The sequence below is a fragment of the Uranotaenia lowii genome, chromosome 2 (assembly GCF_029784155.1).
Source record: "Uranotaenia lowii strain MFRU-FL chromosome 2, ASM2978415v1, whole genome shotgun sequence".
NCBI lineage: Eukaryota > Metazoa > Arthropoda > Insecta > Diptera > Culicidae > Uranotaenia > Uranotaenia lowii.
This window is the reverse complement of record NC_073692.1, coordinates 237462098-237481254: the sequence shown is the minus strand read 5'-3', so window position 1 is coordinate 237481254 and position 19157 is coordinate 237462098. Positions and strand designations below refer to the sequence as shown.

Sequence of the window (19157 nt, the reverse complement as noted above, 5' to 3'; positions counted from 1 at the left end):
CAGTTACATATTCTGTTGGACTACATCTTGAAGCATTTGCCATAGTTAATACCTTTTTCAACCACTTCTAAATTCATAATTCATAAATTCTAATCATTTCCTGTCATTTTCTACCATGACCATTTTGAATTTTCATAGTTTCTAAGAACAATTTACGTCCAAACACAAAAGTCTGGAATTGTCTGGCAGAAATGACAAAAGTCTGGAAGTCTGGAAACCTGAAAAAATGTCTGGCAAAAGCCCAAAAAGTCTGGAAGATCCAGACAAAATCTGGAAGGTTGACATCACTGAACCATCCTTCGACGGATACTACGACACTCGTAGTACGATCCTGCCAGTAATTTCTTCGTGTGATCAGTTGGACATCGTCCTGTAGATGGGCAACATCAAGCCCGAAACCGGTCGACAAAAAAGGTAATTTTGTATCCCTTTTCCGTTTGTAAGAACGTTAAGTGTCGTGTCGTTTAATACGTCGTGTGTTAATTGTGTCATCTACTGATGTTCGTTGATTTCGAAAAAGAATTTGACCGATTCAACCACGAAAACATCTGGGCTGCTCTTAGACGACGAGGGAATCCCTCGGAGGGATCCCAGAGAAACTAGTCCATCTCATCAAAGCACAGTACGAGGCATTTTCGTTCGAAGTCTTGCACGACGGTGCCTTGTCCGAACCAATCCCGGTAACTGATAGAGTGAGACAAGGATGTATCTTATCACCGCAACTTTTCCTCATCGTAATGGATGAGATCTTGACTGGATCGATTCGACAATGGAGCAGCTGAACGACCTTGACTTGGCTGACGATATGGTTTTGCTCGCTCAAGACAACAAGACATGCAGAGCAACCTCGAAGACCTCACCGAAAGCTCCAAGACAGCCGATCTCGAAATCAATGTCGGAAAGACCAAGTCGTTGGAGATCAACACGGGAAATCCCTCCAGTTTCATGGCAGCTGGGCAACAAGTTGAGAAAGTCCGCGCTTGGTGGCCTGGTAATTGGATCATAAATAAGGAACTACATCGCCAGTGTCATCATAAGGCGCTAGAAATCGAGATTCGGGAACGCAAGTGGAGATGGATTGGGCACACGCTGCGAAGAGATGAGAACAAGATTTGCAAAGAGGCACTTGAATGGAATCCAGAGGGACATCAAAGGAGAGGCGGACCCAGAAGTTCGTGGCGGCGAAGCCTAGCCACCGAAATCCGAATCCGAGTTGACGAGAATCTTAACTGGGATTCAGTGAAGACGCTGGTTCCGGATCGTCAACAGTGGAGGTCTTTTACCACGACCACCGGAGAATCGGCGCGGGATCATTAAGTAAAGTAAGTAATTCTCCGGGACTAGACATAAGTTCTGACTGATGAAATATGATTAGTGATTATCATAGTGATCATATTGATTAGTGATTTCATAGTATGTATGTACTCAAATTTAACAAATTTCTTCAAATACACCATCTGAATCAACTGCAGACTGAAAGAGTACATAATTTGTAGGCAGAGTTATGAATAGTTTTCTTAAAACTTATCGTTTTAATGAAACTTCACCCATTCTTTGGTTCTTTATCACTCCCCGAAAGAAGACGAATATATAATTCTACGTGACAGGATGGCCTCGGGTTTTGGATGGTCTCTGGGAAGCCCACAGTGAATCATCGGACTTCATTTCGTTCGATAATAAATCTACGCGCGAAACTTTTAAGCAACACCAGTTGCAAGAATCAATGAATGAAGCTGTATTTTCCTGAATCACGCTTTCCCACATTGATCAAACACGCGATATTCAAAAAGATCAACCATAGGGCCTACATACAGCGAGTTGTGTCACTTCAGCTTTAGTATGTATTATCCGAACAGAGACAATTATTGTTTTGCAGTCATCTGAGTTTGCCTTTTTTCGAAAAAATTTAATAACAGAGATTCATATTCAAGAGAAGAGATTTTTTATTGCGGTTTGTATTCCCAAGCTAGTTCGCATCAATCAAACGCGCGCGCACTCTTTCTCTCTCTCTGTGTCAGAGTGAGTTAACACACATAGTGTAATATTGATATGGGTACTTTCGTTGGACTTCAAAAACAAAACCGTTTACTGTATAGTGTGTTGTGGAGTTGGTATTCCTGCATACGACTTACATTGTGGATGGATGGGTTCCGGAATTGAAGGCCGTCATTGGGGCTGATAAGTGCTGGTGGACGACCCGACTCGATGATGTGGGGTAGACTGGACGGATCAAAAGCGAAAAGAGGGCGGGTGGCGTTCTAGAATCCCAGAGATTGCGTTCAGTCCGTGAAAGTACTTGAGCGAGTGCGGAACTTGAGCTTCGGGAGCGCGTGCCGTTTTATTTTGATTTTGGAATACGCCGCCAAGTGACACTTGTCTGTGCTATACTAAGCCTGAAGTGGTGATACCGTTCGCAACTGTAAGTGCATATCGATTGTGCAACCTTTCTTCGACCTTTTGGTTCAATGATTATGCTAATCAGCTAACGATATTCTACCGGTTGTTGGGCAAATTTGTGTCATTTTGTGACATTTTGTGACTTGTTAAATGATTTAGTGACAGAATACATACATTTAGTGTTGTATATACATAAGTTTTGAAGTTTGCTATTATCTAATTCATAAAATTTTAATCAGTAGTTCAAATCTGGCGACGATAAATTTTCTGGGTGGTATGAACTGGTCCTCACTTTTCTGCACATTTCACACCTGTGTTGAATACATAAGTAGATGCCTTGTTTTGGAGGAATTTTAGCACTCGTATCCGTAGCGCACTGGTCTAATTTGGGCAGCACAGTTAATCCTCTGGCATTGACTGCCGTAAAGATTTGGCTGTTGGATTTCGGTTATCAGGTTTTCATTATCACAATTTGTATTTCTGTCAACAGGGTTAAAGCTTACAAGAATATCTACATTTGTCGTTACTTCTCTTGTTAACCGTCGCATAACATGGATGGTTCCCGTTTCGGTTTAAATGAAAAAAAAAAACTTTGAAATTAATGTTTTTGCTCTGATAACGTCATAACTGAAGTTGATTTTTTTGTGGAGCTAAACGTAAGGTAAAAACTTGATGGGCTCTCTTCACAACTTTAGTTTAGCTTGGTAATGCTCCAGCAATTAACTTGTACAAGTGAATATGAACACCTGAAGCTAGTGTTTCGAAAAGTAATGACATAGAAGCGTTCGCAATAAACATTGCATTGCATTAGTCCGTTGTGTCTTTTGGTTTAAAAAAAACAACTTTCTATTGTTTTAAGTCATTTTAAAGAGTTTTCTATTTTGAATGTTCAATATGCAAATCATCCAAAAGTATTTTTTTCAATATCAGTGCAACCCATCAGGTAAAAATTCTGTAATCCAAGCCCAGCGAAATATTTCAGAATTTTAAAATTCCAATTAAACGTAAAGAGCTTACAATTTATCATTATTCAAGGCATTGGCATTCAAAAATTTCTTAAATTAACTAAACAAATTGAATCATTGGTTTTATCCAATGATTTTTTCCTCCATACATTGTAGGCTACACAGTAAACCGCTGCAAGCTTCGTACGAAAATTTCAAATTTATAAATTTCTACACTTTCCATAACTTTTTCTTGTTGTTTTTGCTGCTAGAAAAAAAAAAGTTTTTTTTTAAAGCGATTCATTCAGTTCTGGATTTTCGTATGGAAATTTATGGTGGAATATTTTTTTTCCAATTCACTACAGCTGTTCCGAAAGTTCAAAAAATATAACTTTGGATTTTGAATATTTCTCTGTACTTGCAGTACATTTCCTGTGAACAAACCATGAACCTAACTTGTACTCCCATGAGCCATTGAGAGTTTGTGGACTCATAGGTACTTGGCTAAAACATTTCATGAAAATATTGAAAGCTTTAGCTAGCAAAGTCTGCCATTTTTAAACACTTTTCAATGGAGTCAGAATTTTTTGTTTTGAAATGGTTAACGATACTTAAAGCAAGTTCACTGGTGTTGGAAAAAAGTGGTAGAAATTTTGTCACTTTGCACATTTTGAAAATTTTGCCATGCAAAAACATTTTCAAGAACTGTAACCTCCAAGGTTTACAACACGTGTTGTATTTTCGCATGCTGTGATGCAAAAATAGCAATATTTCTATAACATACGGCTGAATTAGAAACAGTGTTGTAAAAAAATACAACGCCACAAGATCTTGAAAACATTTTTGCATGGTAAAGTTTTCAAAATGTCAAAATTTCTACCACTTTTTTCCAACACCAGTGAACTTGCTCTTATAGATAGAGAAAAGAAGTGAAGCAGGCGTTGGATTGAAAGGATGTAGAAAAATTTTCATCTCGTGTCAAAATTAGGAATTGTTATTTTAATTTTTGATATGAAATTAAATGTATTGTGGTTTTGTAAGAAAGAGCAGTCTTATAGGCTGAGGTCCAAGGCCAGGAACCTGTTAACTTCAATACGGTCGATTTCCCGGAAGAATCTTCATTGGAAAAATGGAAGCACGCAGCTAAGTTTTCTTAAATTTTCAATTTATTCCTTAAAAATTAATAATGCAATCAGAAAATCGACACAAACAGTGGTGGACTGCGGTACAAAAACAATTTTGTCAAAGGATTTGTGGGCAACTTATACGTCGTTTGATTGGTAAGAAGAACAAGTTCACTGATTTTGGGAAAAAGTGGTAGAAATTTTGACGTTTTGAAAATTTTACCTTGCAAAAATGTTTTCAAGATCTTTGGGCGTTGTATTTTTTTACAGCACTGTTTCTATTTCAGCCGAATGTGGTAGAAATATTCCTAATTTTGCATCACAGCATGCGAAATTACACATATAGACATTGCATTACTAGGTAATATCATAGAAAATTTCATCAATTTTCATCCACCCACTCAAGATTTATTCTCAAATGAAAAAGTTGCATTTTTTCGAATACAGTCCTTGATTCAGTCTTCAGTAGAGTGTATGTCCCGGGATTTCCCGGGAATTTTCAAAATTCGGGAATTCCCGATTCCCGGGAATCGTAGTTTCATTCCCGGGAAATCCCGACATGTATGAAATTATTTCTCTGGAAAAGCCTGAAAGCCTCCGGAATCATTCTTATTGTTTTTTTTTGAAAATGTAGTCATACAATACTCATTGAAAATATTCCGATTCCTGTGGCAGTATATAATTTTGCAGCCGTTTGGTGCAATTTTTTTATTCAAATAGATTAGTTTAAAAAGATTATATGTATTTTCACGTCGTATTTATTAAACGAAAAAAAACAACAGTTCGAAAAATATATGAAAAATCGCACATCAGGTAGACAGATTGTGTTTTCTCGAAAGTAACATTTATGCACTTGTTTCCCTTGGACTTTGAAAGCCAGATGAACTTCAAAACCTCAAAATGAATAAACATCGTTCTTTTCATATGAAGAGCAAATATGTAAAGGGTTTAGCGAAACGAAAAATGGTTAGAATGATCAAACAAATAAAAAAAAATTATCAACCCCCTAATTGCATGGACGAATTCTTTATTTGAGTTCGTTAAACTGTTTTTAATTTATCATTGTTGAAAACAGTTCGATTTATTTGATTAAAAATAAGTTAAAAAATATTATGAAGTGTATATTTTGAACAAATTATAGGTTTGTATGCACGAAAGGTTCGATAAGCTATGTATATTTGAATCGAAATGCATATATTTTTCATATTTTGAATATTTCCCGGGATCCCGGGAATTCCCGGGAGACAGGCCACCAGATTTCCCGATTCCCGGGAATGAGAAAGTGGCCGGGAAATGGACACTCTAGTCTTCAGCACGTCAGTTTTTGAACGAAATAAATCAAATACGTTGGTATGCATTTCAGAAAATTTAAGATCCACCAAAACATGAATTTTGCTTGAATCATAAATAGTAAAATAAAGTTGTAATCGTTTAATATAAAAATTCATACCGGAACCAAACGAAATCAACAAAACTATTGTTCTATGAGTCAGCCATGCTCAGTTTGATGAAATTTGCAAACCTGTTAAGACTTATGAAATTGCTTTATAGTGATTATTTTTTAGAAACAAAATTTGTTATTTACTCACTCACTGATCAGTGATTCAATCAGAACAAATTAACTTTTAGGCGATTTTTTTTTCATTTTTTTCCGTTTTTTAGCCCTGGATCTAGATCTATAATGTAAACACTGCCACAGGATGTACACATTGTTCCTCAAATTTCACGTTCACTGATATTTATCAAGCTGTTGCTCTATAGGTACTTGAGTTAACTTCATCGAGTTGAATTCGCTTCTAGATTCTACGGCAAAAAAAATGCTGATCTTGCCCCGATGAGTAGTGCTTCTAACGGCACCAGTAGGTTTTCATCTTGCCCACACAATAATTGATTTTCAGTTTTTGGTACACTTTTTTGAAATGTATTTTTCAACGTTTATATCAACTTTAAAAATTTCCAACCGGATAGGAAATGAACTTCTTTAGTGCCTGGACACGATCCAGTGATGCCACTTTCTTATAATAAGTGGTGATTATGGTTAAAAAAACTTCCGGGACTTTAACTATATTTAAGAGAACAAATCTTGATTATTTGGCTTATACATGAAAAAAAAAAACAGTTTCTAGAAAAAAGTAACTCAGAATAGTCCAAAATAAGTTTCATCATCTGGAATTTAATATCACCTAAAACACTATATCATCTGATAGATTTACAAATTACACTTATTTCATCAAAAGACAAATCAAATCTATTCGAGTTTCCCGGAGTGCTGCATGACGTGTTTGTGTTGATATACGCAGATGATCTAAAACTGTTCCTCCCTGTGCGACACCCAAAGGATTGTTTGACCCTACAAAATGCGCTTCATAGATTTTCAAAGTGTTGCAGCAGTTTCGGATTGAAAATCAATGCCTCAAAGTGTAATGTGATAACCTTTTCCCGGAAAGTGAGTAACATTTTGCACGAATATCGTTTCGAGAACAGCTGTGCCATAGCTGGAAAATCCTCCGTGAAAGATCTGGGAGTCGAGTTGGATGAAGAACTCAGTTTCTCAAAACATGTTGAACAAGTCGTAGCCAAAGCAAACTCTATGTACGGAATGGTAAGCAGGATTTGTAACGAGCTGGACAATCCTTACACTATTGTTTCTATTTATGTTGGGCTTATCCGAACCACTATTGAATACGCCAGTATAGTGTGGCAGCCGTATTATAACGTTCATAAAAACAGGATTGAAAGGGTTCAAAAAAGATTTCTGAAATACGCCTTAAGGAATCTTGGATGGCAAGAAGAAATTCCGGAATACAGATCATTGTGTATGTTAGTTGGACTGGAATCACTCGAAACTCGGAGGAAGTCAACAGATGCGCTGTTTTTAAAGGACTTGATCAGTGGAAAGTACTTTTCGCCATATTTAGTATCATAAATTTCTCCAAATGAAGGACGTAGCAGTTTGCGCAACGTGAGACCGTTTCAACTTCCAAATCGAATACAGAATTACGCTCGTAATGAACCAATCTATAGAATGATGGCGCTTTACAACGCACATGTTGATGTAATCAAACTGACTATGTCCAGAGAACAAATAAAAAATAGTCTTAAGATGTTTTTATCATAGATGTGTTGTAACTAGTTAGGATCAAAGGCTGAAGCCTAGAATCTGATAAATAAATAAATAAATAAATAAATACCTGAGTAAAATAAAAAATACCCATTCTTGCGGTGTTTATGTAAGAAAATGTCGGTGTTAGTATAATTAATAGGCCAAAAATTGTTGATAATAATGGCTGGTAAGTGTACCAGTTATCAAGAAAGTGTAGATTTTTAGTGGTAAATTGAGTCAAATGGATTATCAATGATTTTTGAGACAAGTTACTCATTATTGAGTGTATTCTAGCATTCTAAAATGTATTGAAGGGTTTTTAAGAGATTTTCCTCTACTTTATCAAACTGTTCAAGTTCTTCATTACAATGACGTGAAATTAATGATGATGATGAAGTATGAAACAAACGTCCTGGGCTTATTTTCCAATTTCAAGTCGTAGATGGCAGAACTAGCTTGCTGTTAACCGAAATTGAGATCCATTATCAACTATCCGGGATTAGTAAAAGTGTGCTGGATTATTTAGGTCAAGAAGTAACATTTCATGGGCTGGTAATCGGAATAATGATTTAAGTACTTTCGGATGAAGCTCGAAGCCAGCTGGTCGGCTAGCAATATAATTGGTGAAATTATTTGTTTACCCGAGGGAAAGAAAAAGAAATATAGAGATAGAGAGAGAAAAAAAGAGAGAACAGTTAAATGATTCGTAGAAGCTATATTTTTTACTTGTACAAAGTACATTCTAAGAAATGATCTTGATTTTGTAGAAACACATAAGTTGTACTATATCCCACCTTCTTTTCATATTTCTGGTCCTCAACACCAATTGTTTCATCCAAAAAAAAGTAAACTTATGCTTGATTTATCCGTTTAATAATTTAAAACAAATTGTAGCAGAAACTTTTGACGATTGTTCTTGTTATACTCACTACATAGATTGCGTATAGACCAGAAAGATATACCTATCAATAGATTTTTCAATACATTTTTCTTTATAAAATAGTGCTAGATAAATAAAATTGATTAAAAAGTGTCGTCGAAAACTGAGAATTGAAATTTTTTTGTTCTGAATATAGAGCAATTCCAAAACTAACGCTCCCGATGACAGAAAAAATGATTTTCTGACTTGATTGACTTTTTAGTTTTTTCACATTCACACTTTCTGAGTTTAAGCTTTAAAATTTTCTGTGTTATTCGGGCAATTTTATTTGAAAACCTGGCAAAATCCGGTCATTTATTTCCATTATTTTCTACTCAATATCCGGGTAAATTTGGTCAAAATCTTGAAAAACGCATCAGTAGCTTTTAAAACGTATTTTGGGACTTCGAAAAATCATTCATGAAAAATATTCATGAATAGAACTTGCTATAAAAATATAGTAGGTAACTTAATTTGAGTTTTTTGTTTGACTTTGCAAATAAAGTGGACCTTGCAAAATCTTTGCATTTTCAATGGAATTCTGGCATTTTCAATGGAATTCCGGCAATCTGGCCAGGCCGAACTTTTATCAAATTTTGTTTTTTAAACGAACACACACATATACACTCAGAAATGAAAAAAATATAAAAAACATTTATATTAAATTACTCAGTAATTTCTTTGCGTGTAGTTATTGCAGTTATTAAAAAATATGTCTCCAGTTATTATTTTTTAATGCATCTGAAATATTACTCGAGAAGAAATATTTCAGTGCTTAAAATCTGGATCCGAAACATTTCGATCTGTCATTTTTCGGCGGTTACGTTGTTGTTGTTGATGGAAGCTTATGTTTATTCGTTTGGGATCACGAGTAAACGAAGTTCTCGTAATTCGAAATACAGTAAGTATTTCCGAAATTGACCTAGAATTAAACAGCATCCCAGTCAGCAAAATCCATGACGGTAGGTAACTATATAGTTTAAAAAAGCATTTTTTTTTTTAAATCAATTATAATGTAAGCAGAATGAAGATTTTTTCAACTTAAAGATCTGAAATAAACGCATAAAATATAAGCTAATAAGGCTGTGTTTTCTTTTTTACAGGTGGTCCAGCAACATGCCAATCAGCAAACAAAATTTTATCATCCGGTAGAAAAATGCATACTTATTATAAAAGAGTCTATTGCCGCCAGACATGCGCCAACACTTGTCCTCCCGGGTCTACGCAAGAAAATATCTACCAAAGAAGCGATGGAATGGTTTGGAAAGGATTTCCTCCTCGAAAAGTATGCTGCCAACATTTCATATTAATTATTGGTTAAGATAGTTATTGATGCATTAAGGATAAATTTATTATATGTATTCTATTAAATTGAAAAATCTCAAACATTTTTTTTTATTAATTCCTCCGAAAATTTAAAATATTAGCCAAAATTCCTGATTTCAACAGGCGTTATGAATTTTGTTCCATTTCTCACCACCAGATGTCACTGTCGTAGATATTTCTCAAAATTTTAATACCCGAGATATTTCTCGATGAGAAATATTTCAGTAATTACACGCCGAGAAATAATTCTGGGAGTGGGCACGGTGAAGCTTGAAAATACATGAAAAATAATAAATTTATATTCTTTTCATTTCTGAGTGTAGGATTTCAGTGAAACTTCATGTTTCTATGAAGAGATCAAAACTCTGCTTAAGACTAAAGCGTACATTTTTCAAGGACATGATGGCTAGCATCTTACTAATGCTAACACTACCAGCCCACAGAAAGAGTACTATGTATGCCGTGACCGAAAATCAATCTCATGATCTCTGGCTTAGAAGACTTAAACGCTATCCTCTAAGCCACGGTCGGCGACAGAAAAAATGTCCGCACAAACTGCAAGCTTACTCAAAATGTATCAAATTTTTATCTACAATTTTTGATTGATCCTTTCAGTTTCATTTCATAGGAAAGAATCTACTCTACAACTTTGTTGGTAAACTTCTGTCATAGGGAACATCCATAAACTTAGATATTTTAAACCTAATCATACTCAGAATTCAGAATTATTAGCTTCGTTATGAAATAGAAGCATCTTCGAAGCAAATTATTTGATTCACTTAGCTTGTGTTAACCTCGAGGCCAACCGATCAGCCCCACTCACCAACGAATGGGTTGAATCAATTTACGGTGTCTTGCAAAAACAGTTCCAGCCAAGTAGTTACCTCCTTGGTCTTGTGATATACAACGATTAATTATACGTAGGTACGAAGGGAAAAGCTGACCAGTTCGTGGAGCAAAAGCCGGAATTGCATATACACAGGTACATATGTATGTACAATATGCAGGCTCTGTTCATATAGACTGCATCGAGTAGGTAATGATTGGGGCCATTCTTCGAACTGCATCTGTTACACTTTAAGTTGTTGACCTCAACCTTCAATGTGCAGCAATCAAGCTGGGATAATGAAAGGGATGTATTAGGTAAATGTACTAGAATTTCGTTTCAGAGATCAGAATTGATACCTAATTGAAAAGGAATCATATTTCAGGATAGAAAAGCAATCAATCATTCCAATTGGTCACATACCTTTTTCAAATGTTGTGCTCTAGATGAAGGAAGTGATATCAGTCAGTTGCAACAAAAACAAGCGCCTCATGTAAATATGTACGTAGTTGTCACACCTATTATTCCCGCATTAGTCGGTTAATTGAAGCTGTTCGACTTTTAAGGCCTCCATATTACTTAGTCGCTTATCGATCACATGCAAAAAAGTGCGTCAACCGATGATTAATGCAAGTGTCTAGCAGATCTTCAGACGATCGAGGTCTCAGAAAATGACGACAATGACAGTAGGAATTAATCGCCGACTAGCTTTGTTACGTGACTGGAACAAATTTGCATGAAATGCGAACGACCGTTTCGCGAGAATGGAATTGTGCGATTCACGATCCCGGGGAGAGATAAAGCCACTTTCGGGGACTCATTCACCTTTATGGATCGGCCACCATCGGGCTTCCTGATCGATTTGTTTCGTTTCGGGATCATCGAGAATGAACAACTCTTGACGAATGGTCTTACTTATGCTACGAGAACGAAACTTTCAGATTTCAAGGATGTTTGTCAATAGCTCGGCTCGTGATATTTGTTTGTCGTTCATTTTATTCCAGTTGATAAGGATTATTTGTAAACAAAGTTTATAATGTGTGCTCTCAAACGGCATCTTTATTTGTAAACATATGTTTCTGAGTTCTTGTACACCATCATTGAAATTTGTTTATATTTGAATATTCAGAAATTAAAAATTGAGATTTATGATTGTCAGTACTGTGTGCCAATTTTGGAATCAAATTTTTGAAAAAAAAAATCAACTTGTGCTCTTCATTAATTTCGGACTTATCGGAGTCATCTTGATCGGCATTGGAAAGGGATGAGAAGTCATCGCGTTCTCATATTTATCGCTAAGTGTTAAACAAATGATACCTGCTCGAGATCTGCTCGATTTGCTTTCCTGGGTACGGTTGAGGATAACCTTCATCCGTCTAGTGTTTCAATATGACCTTTGTGGATGCCAAGCGTCTTGAATCAGTTTTCTTCTGGAACCCCAGATAAATCAAGAAATCTTAAACTACATGTAGAGATGAGATGAAGGATGTGCAGGAAATAAATAAAGTTTTTATTAAAATCAAATTAAATAATAGATCTTTTCTTGAGAGAAGTATCTGAGAGAATCTATGAATTGATTTCGTAAGAATAGTAAAATCAAGGTTATTAGAAACACAAGGTTCTCTAACTGTCACAGCAAGTACACCCACAAATCAGACTATACTCCAATTATGAACTTGCCTGGAGGGGCAATTATCGGTATAAGATTACCCACGTTAACCCTAATCCGCTCTTGAGTGTCAATTTGAAACTATTGGAAGTTTGGCGGCTGCTTCTTCTTCTTCTTCTTTTACCAACATGGCCAAAACGTGTAAGCATCCTGGAAAATGAAAGGACTTGCATCCTTCATTTTTCTTTTCAACGTAATCTCTGTTACATGAAAACATGCATTGCAGAGATTACTACGGCCAGGCCAACCATGTGGTAAACACCGCGAAAGATACTGGAGCAAAGGGAGGAATAAAGCGTGGAGTTCCCTCCCAAACGCTTCATATGCAATGTTTAATTGATTACATAATTTAAACTATAAAGATCATTTAGTTATAATGAGAAAAATAGTTGTAGAATGTGAGGGCTGGATGTATCGTGAGAATGAGATGAAAGATACATTTTGAAAACTGGAGTTATAGAGCTACATCTACTACAATAAAAAAAAATAGTAGTTATTAACTCTATACGTAATAAGCAGAAGCTAAAAATGGGATGACAAAAATTCGATTATGCTCTACATTACTTTCTAAATACTTCATTACTCGATTGCTTTATTTCATGATGCAAGGGAAAAATGATATTGTAGAATGTATCAAAGAAATAAATAAGCTCTCTTTAGCTATAACATCACTCCAATGAAAATAAATCAAATAGATCGGAACGGGCTCACCAAGACAAGATACAGGGTTTAATTTCTTGCAAAGTTCTATCAAGTAAAATTCCGTCTATATCTTGATGTTCTTTTTTGGCCGATTTCGTGGCGCTTCGTTTACCGGTAGCAAGTTTCATGAAGTGTAGTAGAACCATCGTCCAATTTGATGAAAAACAGTAGCACCTTTTGACGACATTATTTCTAATCTTCCTGTCCACATTGTGGTCCGATTTCGCGTTTTTCAATTTTAAAATTTCACTTCCAGAAAAAAAATCTAACGAGATACTTTTCGCGGAGCTGTCATAAACACGACCGATCACTATTTTTTCTCATAGCCAACTCGAAACTATTGGAAGTTTGGCGGCTTGTAACTTTATTCGAGTGCATCCAAATAAAACAATTTCTTCGGGGACTCTCAATGAATTCTTGAAATTTTCCATCATTACTTTATTATAGAAGCACCATGAAAGCCCAGGAAGAAAACCCACTAATCAGACCTTGAGTGTCATTTTGAAACTCCTCGCTTAAAACCGCTATATCTCTCTTTTTTCAGAACCGATTTTTACAAAATTTATAGTTTTGGAAACTTCGTAATGTAAATCAAATGTATTCCTCAGATATTATTTACCTTATTTATTTATTTATTTATTTATTTGGTGTTCCGTCTCACGACATAACCCGATGAACAATATTCCTCCAATTGACTAGGTTCATGACAACCGTTCTCCAACTTCTCGGGCATCCCACATTCGCCAGATCACGCTCCACAACTGCGGTGGTGGAGGAGATCTACCGCAAACTGGCCGAAGCCGGAAGGATTGGATTGATGATTAATACGTCCAAGACGAAGTACATGCTTGCCTGCGGATCCGAGACCGACAAGTTCACGGTTGACGGCGACGAGCTGGAGATAGTCGAAGACTTTGTCTATCTCGGTTCACTGGTGACCGCAGACAATGACATCAGCCGAGAGATCCGGCGGTGAATGATCAGCGGAAGTCGTGCCTGCTATGGACTCCACATAGGAGTGTGGAGGCGAAGGATGAACCACGAGCTCGGGCGACTGTACGGCGAACCCAGTATCCAGAAGGTGGTGAAGGCTGGCCGGATACGCTGGGCAGGACATGTTACGAGAATGCCGGACCACTGTCCTGCAAAACACGTGTTCGCTGCCAATTCGGAAGGAACGATGCGAGCAGGGGCGCAATGAGCGAGGTGGTCAGACCAAATGGAGCGTGATCTGGCGAATGTGGGATGTCCGAGAAATTGGAGAACGGTTGAATTTTAGGAACCGAGGCGACCGAGTGAATTTTAGGAATTATGTTCGTCAAGTTATGTCGTGAGACGGATTAATATTAAAATAAATTCAAATAAATAAAATGTTGTCACACCATTTTTTATGACTTTGCAAAAAAAAAAAAATATAAATAAAAACATTCGGGCAATCAGGCAATCTCGGTAAGTCTAATCTTATTGAAAATGCAATATTCAAGACTAAGGACTGTGCCCAAAATATATACGAAAACTTCTCTTGTGAACAACTTTTGATAGCGTTTTTTCGAGTACAGTCATTAAATATCTACAAGTCCCGGCAATTGAACTGCTACATTACTTCACTTCAACAGTAATTATTTCGTTGCACACGAAACAGTATTGAACGACCCCTCGTCGCATTGTTTACATTAAGTCTTAGCTATCATTGGATGTAAGTGTTACTTTTGTAATCAGGTGTTATCCGGAAAAATGGATCTCGAACAGAAACGTAGCGCTGTGATTGCCTTGTTCCTAGATGGCAAACGGCAGAAGGACATAGTTCGTGAGCTGTCCGAAATAAGTGTGTACAGAATTTTTGTATACCGTGCAGTTGAAAGAAACCTGGAGACCGGAAGTGCCAAAAAATGGTAGGGTGGGGGACGCCTACCTACTGTGGTGACACCTGCCATGGTGAAGATCGTCAAGAAGCGAAGAGAAATCCTCGTCGTAGTGTCACTAAATTGGCAGAGGATCTAAACATATCGGATCGAAGTCTCCGTCGGATCCCGAAAGATAAACTTCAGACCAAGCCCTACAAGATCCAAAAGGTTCAAGAACTTTCGGTGAAGCAGAAACAAGAACGGGTAAAAACAGCGAAGGCGCTGATGAAGGGGGCTGCGGAAGGAAGGTTGAAGAATATCGTGTTTACCGACGAGAAACTCTTCACCGTACAGCAGTTCGTGAATAAGCAGAACGACAGAGTTTGGTTCCCAGACAGATCACGAAGCCATGCCGACTTGCTGACGGCCACTCGGCGAACATCGGTGATGGTTTGGGCCGGAATCACCCGTGATGGCCGGACTCCGCATGGTTTTTGTCCCTGTAGGAGTGAAGATCAACCAATGTACACTGCCGGCCAAAAGTTTGGGATCACCCACTTAAAAACATGCAAATTTTGATCGTTCATATCTCAGCCGTCTTAGGACATATTGAAAATCTTCTGATCTCATTTGAAAGATAATGAGCAATAGCTATCTCGGAGGTATTTTGCCCAAATATAATGTTTTAGTTTTGAACTTAAAACTTAACCTAAAGTTATAACATTTTCAAAAAATCGCACTCAATATTCAAAGCCGATCATCTCGGGATAGGGTGGACCAAACCTCAAAATTTGAGTGGCATTAGAATCCCTATTCTTTACTTCTCAAAACACAATCAAAAAAATTTGAGAAAAAAATCAAGAATGTATTTTTAATTTATAAAATAGACACTTGAGTTATCGTCCAAAAGTTTGGGATCACCCCTTTGTATGTTGAGTTTGGGATCATTCTTATAAAAACATGCAAATTTATTTTATTCGTATCTTTCTCATCTAACATCGTATTGCAGATCTGAAGGGTTCATTTGGAAGTTAAGGAATTGTTGTTTTTTAATAAATTCATTCAAAAATTATATTTTAAGGTGAGAACTATAAAAAAAATCCGGGAACTTTCAAAAAAAACAATTAATTTTAGGTGACTTTTTTATGGTTATCACTTCAAAATATAATTTTTGAATGAATTTATTAAAAAACAACAATTCCTTAGCTTCCAAATGAACCCTTCAGATCTGCAATACGATGTTAGATGAGAAAGATATGAGTAAAATAAATTTGCATGTTTTTATAAGAATGATCCCAAACTCGCCATACAAAGAGGTGATCCCAAACTTTTGGACGATAACTCAAGTGTCTATTTTATTAATTAAAAATACATTCTTGAATTTTTTCTCAAATTTTTTTGATTGTGTTTTGAGAAGTAAAGAACAGGAATTCTAATCCCACTCCAATTTTGAGATTTGGTCCACCCTATCCTGAGATGATCGGCTTTGAATATTGAGTGCGATTTTTTGAAAATGTTATAACTTTAGGTTAAGTTTTAAGTTGAAAACTAAAACATTATATTTGGGCAAAATACCTCCGAGATAGATATTGCTCATTATCTTTCAAATAAGATCAGAAGATTTTCAATATGACCTAAGACGGCTGAGATAGGAACGATCAAAATTTGCATGTTTTTTAGTGGGTGATCCCAAACTTTTGGCCGGCAGTGTATGTACATATCGTGGGCATGTCGACATTTTGGTTCCAGGGATTGGGTTTTCCAACAGGACTCGGCGTCGGCTCACAAAGCGAAGAAAACCCAACTTTGGATTGCGCAACATTTTCCAGGGTTCATTTCGAGCTCCGAGTGGCCGGCGAGTTCGCCAGACCCGAACCCTATGGACTTCGCTGTTTGGAGTATGTTGGAGAGTTTGTTGCAATAAAATATTTTTTTGAATCAAAATCAATTTTTTTTTGGTTCAAACACCAACATTTCTCTGAGTGTAGTTTCCCATTTCCACCCCATTCTTATCCCTTTCCCATCAAAGATAAAGGAGGATGAATAAACACCAGCTAAACGGCAGATGGATAATGCGGTGCGTGTTTTTGGTAATCGGCGGTAGCAGAAAGGCTATGACAATAAACTTTCATTTACTAACCGACTCAGATGGTGCACTTGGTAAGATATTGGACTGGAAAGCTGAGATAAGATGTTGCAGGGAGTTTGATCCTCAATATTTTTTTTTATTTTGAAAGAATTATGTAATATGATGAAAATCCCACAAAATGTTTTTTTTTGTTTCACTTGAATGTGGTGGTCATACACCACTGGGAGCTCAAGTTTTTATGCCAGTAGTGCTTTTGCTTTTCCAATCATCATTGGTACAGTGCACTTTTCAACGCATTTTCGGCACAGAAGATTAGCTAAATAGGCATTGGATTTTTGCAACCTCTTCTGTGGGTGTGCATAGACATTATTAACGCCTTTTTTGTAGAGAAATGAATCCAACTTAGATGAAATTTCAGGGACTAGATAAGAGAAAATCGATGTTGAAAAACATGCGAAAAAAATTTCGCCTTGTCTCCCGGTGAGACTTGAACCCACATCTTGCGCCTCTCCGGGGCCCATGTATTAACATTCTACTACAGGAGACCAACCTGGCGTATGAATATTATACTGGTTGAGGGTCGTTGTCTATCGGAATGAAGGGAATTTTTTTTGCATGTTTTTCAACATCGAAAAAAAAATTATTAACGCCTTTACTAAAATTTAGAAATTTTCAAGGAGCGATATACTTGGTATCTGAACTGCATAGACGCATTAAGGTAGGCTTACCAGATACTTTCAGAAAAAAGCGGGACATTTCACGAAAAAAGCGGGAAATTTTAGAAACTCTAAAAAAACATAATTTTTATGATTTTTCCTATACATATGTTTATAAATAGTTCTTAGAAAGTAATAAATAATGGATAACTGAAATTTGTTTAGGAAATTGAATTCTTAAGAAAACTTTCTTCTTTGTATATACTGCGAAAACTTAAGTCGAAAATGTTATAGTTCAGAGGGATTTAAAATCCGAAATTTGAAGAAAGTTTTTGTATTTTGAAACCGTCTTTTTTGTGATCTACCAGTTTTTTTTTGGCTCGGTAGTCCTGTTCTATTTTATCCGGAATTTGTGTTTTAAGCTTTACATTCAAGGGATGTTCGTCAAGTTATGTCGTGAGACGGAATACTATGTATATAAAATAATTCAAGGGATTAGCTAGGATTTCGGAGAAACTTACATTATATTTTCTTCAATCGAAAATATTAACATCGCTAGAACGTGCTCAAAGAACACTCAACTGAACCAGATTGTTATGGTCATGCTAAGATAAGCTTGCCAGATTGCCCGGTTTTACCCGGACTTGCCCCGGGTATTTGATACAAAATTTAGTAATGTTCGGTCCGGCCCAGTCGCCCAGATTTCGTAGAATAAAGTCTGGATTTTGCACTGATTTATTCGCTTTAATTCCACAACTCAAAAAAAAAACTTAAATTGAGTTGAAGAAAAATTTTTGCAACGATTTTTTGAACAAGTTTAATATAAATAATCCTTATCTAAGTTTGTGGCATATCGGCGAATTGAAAATCTAATTAGAGAGCAATTAAGACAGATATGAAAATTGATAGGTGGAAAGGTCAAAGCTAGAGCGCTTTGGGTAGAAGAAACGAATAGATGGTGAAACTGTGAGCTAGGGCATTGTTTCTTATCGACAGCATGACTGCTTGTGTGATTCTTTACCCGGCACCTGCTGGCTGTTTGTAGTAAGTGACGAAGAAGCCACATTGCTACCCACAACCAGCTCAGATGGGTCGAACACATGAGGTTGCGTTCGACCGGGCCCGGTCGTAGATTTTCAATTCGCCGATGTGCCACAAACTTAGATAAGAATATATCCCAGCGGCGATCAAAATAAGATAACAAAATCAAATGGCTAAAAGAAGGGGGAAATGGGAAAACAAATAACAACACGATTCAACACGAGGCACTTGGCGAAAAAGTAAGGCACCGGATGGATAACATGCGAAAAACAATAAGTAGCAACCATCTGATGTACCTGAACAAGTAGCACGCATCGATAGAATTGTTTCAGCAATCAAAACAGCACTTGTGAGCGCTGCTTGTGTGATTTTTTTTTGCCCGGTCGAACGCAACCTCATGTGTTCGACCCATCTGAGCTGGTTGTGGGTAGCAATGTGGCTTCTTCGTCACTTACTACAAACAGCCAGCAGGTGCCGGGTAAAGAATCACACAAGCAGTCATGCTGTCGATAAGAAA

At 36.8% G+C, this 19157-nt stretch overlaps 1 protein-coding gene across 1 annotated transcript in view; it reads left to right on the top strand.

Moving 5' to 3' along the window:
* The first annotated feature begins 2228 nt into the window (after positions 1 to 2228).
* The window catches only part of LOC129747592 (cytochrome b5-related protein-like), a 35355-nt gene continuing 18426 nt past the window's right edge, over positions 2229 to 19157 (top strand). The window contains exon 1 of the mRNA XM_055741880.1: positions 2229 to 2419. The gene's annotated coding sequence lies outside the window, so the exon portion shown is untranslated. The remainder of the gene's footprint in view (positions 2420 to 19157) is intronic.